The sequence below is a fragment of the Schistocerca americana genome, chromosome 4 (assembly GCF_021461395.2).
Source record: "Schistocerca americana isolate TAMUIC-IGC-003095 chromosome 4, iqSchAmer2.1, whole genome shotgun sequence".
NCBI classification, from domain to species: Eukaryota; Metazoa; Arthropoda; class Insecta; order Orthoptera; family Acrididae; genus Schistocerca; species Schistocerca americana.
In genome coordinates this window covers 70,446,804-70,451,684 of record NC_060122.1, presented here as the reverse complement: position 1 = coordinate 70,451,684, position 4,881 = coordinate 70,446,804, and the positions used below count along the sequence as shown (strand labels likewise).

At 42.6% G+C, this 4,881-nt stretch overlaps 1 pseudogene; it reads left to right on the top strand.

The window, feature by feature from the left end:
* The first annotated feature begins 4,075 nt into the window (after positions 1–4,075).
* On the top strand, positions 4,076–4,188 carry LOC124614430 (annotated as a pseudogene).
* Positions 4,189–4,881: the final 693 nt, after the last annotated feature.

The window sequence follows — 4,881 nt, the reverse complement described above, 5'->3', positions numbered from 1 at the left end:
GCAGCTGTAGCTGCACACGCCACCCAAGCTCTGTTTGACTCAATGCCCAGGCGTATCAAGGCCGTTGTGCATATCGCTATCCCGTGACTTTTGTCACCTGAGTGCATACTACCTGATAAAAATTACTGGACATCCCTATGTAATGCGTTGCCTAATATATGTCAGGAGTGGCCGACCCGCCTGACAGGGGAAGTATTGTGTTGTCAGGGCAGAAGCAGTCAGAAGAGGACAAAGACTTCAGACGGGGACCACTTCTGAGGCTGCCTAATTCGACACTTTTGTTGATGTGACTGTGGATTGGAAAAGTGAATGCAGAACCACATTTAAACTGAGATCGTACAGGCCTCATGTACTGACTAACAATGACCACCGAACATTGCGCAGGGTGGGTCTAATAAATCGTATGAAAAATCACTCGTCAGTTTCAAAGTGCTACCAGCAGTCTAGGTAGCACAATGACTGTGCGTATGGAATCTAAAAGAACGGAGCACACTAGGGTATTTGACTGTTTTCTGGAAACTGTCTTAAATAATTATTTCATTTTATGTCCCTGTTGTTCTTTTTTCCTCTTGAATTTCTGAACTCTTTTATAGAAACTGAAATGAAATTCAAATAATTTGAACGCCCTCTAAAACGCTCCATTCGAGTCATGTGACGTCTGTGACGTCACTGGCTAGCTCGGCCTCCGACTGTCATAACGCTAATACACAGTGATGTCTTCTTTTGGATTTTACGTTTCGGAAAAGGGGTTACTGTACAAATAAATCTACAGAAAACGGCTGTAAATTTGTTTTTGAGTGTTCCAGAGAATGAGAATGTGTGAAAAATGTGGTTGCACAGTGCCGGCAAATTACCGCCATGTCGACGCACAAGTACACTAACTTAATGAAAGCTGTGTTGCACTGTGAATTTAACATTAACTTGTGTTCGCAGTATGGTATCCCACTGTTAAAACTAAGGATAGCGTCATTCACCGAAACTACACTCCTGGCAAAAATTGTCGTTTTACGAAACTACACCTTAGTTATTTTGTAACTCGGTTCGTAGAGTGGTAAACCGTCGAATTTTATAAGACGTTGACCACAGAACTTTATTTGTAAAACGATTCGAGCGCCCTCTCATATGAAAATCAAAAAACTTCACCAGACCGATCAAAAACAGAATACTATTATGGTTTCCTTGCTGTTTACATGGTCTAACATTTAAAATCGCTGTTCACACACGTCACGTCCAGAAAGATATTTTCTAGTTAAAGTGACCACAGACTTATTATTTTATTACAAACAATGATTTTATCTTCGTACTATCTTCTTACTGCTTAAACGTTTACAATATCATCGTGTAACATAAAGATGAAGTAAATCTGCTTCAGACGCTAACGTTAGTTTACACTCACAGACATGACAGCCCTTACGATTGTGCCACCTGCCTGTTGTACACGCTCTTTATTTCTCCTTGTAACCTCACATTCCTACACCTCGTTGTAATTTGGGACTATGGTGATATCTTCACCACTAGCAATGCTTCCAAAAAAGGGAATTGTTTGTTCCCAAATTAAATGAATTTATCCTCTGTTGTCCACTTCTCAGACTCACTTACGTGAATCTATATATAATACATCCCACAGTCGAAACAACTGCTACAATCAGTTCTTGCTACCGCTATTTTCATATTTCCTGTAAAGGTTATGATAAAATGTGGCCTCTCTCTCTACACGTGGATGCGATATTCGTTGCGCCACGGAACGCCTACTGACTGAGGTATCTCTACAGAGTGTCTTCTACACAGGAAATCAGCACTAAGTTTTGCCAAGAATAATTGTATTGTGCTTTGGGTCGTAGCTCATGACTGTAGTCGACAATTTAGTTATAATATACGGACACATTCGCAAAAGTTCTACAATTCCTTAGTTTTGAGCGAGTTTAACGATATTGCAGGGAACGGGAAAAAGAACGTCCTTGCACATATCGCCGCTCTTAATGGGTGAAGCATAAACGCATCAATTTCCCCAAGATTCCACTATTATCGTTCACAAAATACCGTTTTATTGCCACTTAAAAATGGGTCGGCGTTTTCCATCACTTAAATAGCTAGAGTGTTTGCAGTAGGACTACGTAAACCTCGCAACGTCGGCTAACGCTCCTATAAAACAAGTATAGCTTCGTCTTATTCCTTGTCTGTGACGTCACAAGAGGATCACACGATAAAACAGCGTGTTCGATGACGTGACGAGACCTTGATATTTAATGATTTTTAAGCTTTAACTACATTAAAATATCAGATATATATTGTTACAATATTGACAGTAAATGCTATTTAAATGTTACAATCAGTCAGAATAACAACAATCCAAAAATGGTTCAAATGGCTCTGAGCACTATGGGACTTAACAGCTGTGGTCATCAGTCCCCTAGAACTTAGAACTACTTAAACCTAACTAACCTAAGAACATCACACACATCCATGCCCGAGGCAGGATTCGAACCTGCGACCGTAGCAGTAGCGCGGTTCCGGACTGAGCGCCTAGAACCGCGAGACCACCGCGGCCGGCTAACAACAATCCGAACCATATTTTTAACATAAGAAAATAGCCTATTGCCGAGCGGCTCCTCATCAGCCTCGAAGGTCTATGGTCAATGCTAAGCGACGCTTGAGGTGGTGTGAATACGCCACTGGACGGAAAGTGACCAGAAACGAGAGGTTTGGAGTGATGAATCACGCTATAGCTTGCGTCAGTCCGATGGAAGGGTTTGGGGTTGGTGAATACCTGGTAAACTTTACCTACCATCCCGTGTAGTACCAAGGTAGTAAGGTATGGAGGACGTGGTGTTATTTTATGGCTGTGTTTTTCGTGGTTAGGATGTCGCCCCCTTATTCGGCTGATCAGCCCTCATAAATTGTTTTCATATGATGATTCTGTTGTAAGTACGTAGTATACGAGACACGTCCAAAGTAACCCAGATACGGAGCAAAACATATGCTTGAGTCACCGGTAGACGGCATGGCAGAGACCTCACTGGGCGCCTGCCTCCCACAGAAGGTTTCCAGCGGCCGGCCCGCGCTGACGCAGTTGGCGTCCGATTCAAACACTCGGCTCACACGCATTACTCGCAAGATATAACAGCTGTCATTTAACGTCTAGTAAAGTCATCAGTAGATCAAACCTATTGAAAAATCAGTTAGAAATGCTGTCTGTATGGTGCGTAAAGTGACAACTGTCTCTGAGTAAGGAAAATTGTGAGGTTACCCACATGTGTACTAAAAGAAATCCGTCAAATTTCGATTACTTGACGAATCACATAAATTTAAAGATTATGCATTCAAGTAAATAGCTAGGAACGACAATTACAGACAACTGAGACTGGAACAATCACATAGACAATGTTGGGCGGAAGGGAAACCAAAGACTGCTTTTTATTGGCAGAACACTTGTTCGTCCTCTGCTAGAGTACTACTGTGCTGTGTGGGGACTTTGCAAATCGGATCGATGGAGGTCGCTGGAAAATTCCAAAGAAGGCCAGCTCGTTTTGTATTACCGCGAAAATGGGGAGAAAGCGTCACGAATATGATAAGCCACTTGTGGTGGCATTCGTTTAAACAAATGCGTTTTGCATTGCGGCGAGGTCTTCTCACGAAATTTTAACCACCAATTTTCCCCTCTGAGCGTGAAAATATTTTACTGTCGCTAACCTACATAAGAAGAAATGGCCAACGTAATAAAGTAAGAGAAATCAGAGCTCGTCCAAAAGAAAGTGTTGATTTTTCCGACGCAATGTTAACGAGTGGAACGGTGAAGAAACAGATTGAAAGTGGTTCGAAGATCCGTCAGAGAGGCGCTTAAGAGTTAATTGGTGAGTAGTGATGTAGATGACACAGATGTAGACGTAGGTGTCCGGAGCGTATAGTGTATGTGTTAAATCACTTTTGAAGCAAACATTTATATTGTCATGGACATTAAATCTATAAGCCGCACTCATATCGTGACACGGAAATTAATACGTAAGATGCATGAGCAAACCATTACACGACTACTGTTACCACATTAGTTGAATTAGGCGAACGTGTATAGTTCATTGCCAACGACCTTGCCGCAGTGGTAACACCGGTTCCCGTCAGATCACCGAAGTTAAGCGCTGTCGGACTGGGATAGCACGGGTGGGTGACCATATCTGCCTGGTGCTGTTGGCAAGCGGGTTGCACTCAGCCCTTGTGAGGCAAACTGAGGAGCTACTTGATTGAGAAGCAGCGGGTCCGGTCTCGGAAACTGACATACGGCCGGGAGAGTGGTGTGCTGACCACATGCCCCTCCACATCCGCATCCAATGAGGCCTGAGGGCTGAGGATGACACGGCGGCCGGTTGGTACCGTTGGGGCTTCATGGCCTGTTCGGACGGAGTTTAGTTTGGTTTTGTATAGTTCATTATACTGACAATCTTTGGTAGGACACTTTTATCGACGAAAATGTACTTTTTATCAAGATTCTGGGCGAAATGTAAATTGTCACGATGACTGAAGGAATGAAATGGATACTGAAACTTACAGAGGCCTATGCCCTCCAAACAGAGCTTGTAAATTTCTTGATGTAGCAATACAAACGTTTTAACATCCGACTCGCCTCCTAATGTGATGAACTTTTTTTTTTTTTTTTTAAGTTTAACAGAAGTTTCTATAGGCGCTTGTAATATTACATTTCACGACGCTCAGCACAGTTTACCTGGATATTTTTCTGTAGTCTCATAATCGTATAATAATAATTTCGTGTAGCTCGACTGGCTGATGCAGTTCTTGCAATTGGCGACGACTTGCTTATCTCTAGCCGTGGCGAGGAGATCTACTCTTCAATGTGTAATTCGAACCACTTGTGTTTTTTGGTACACTTTC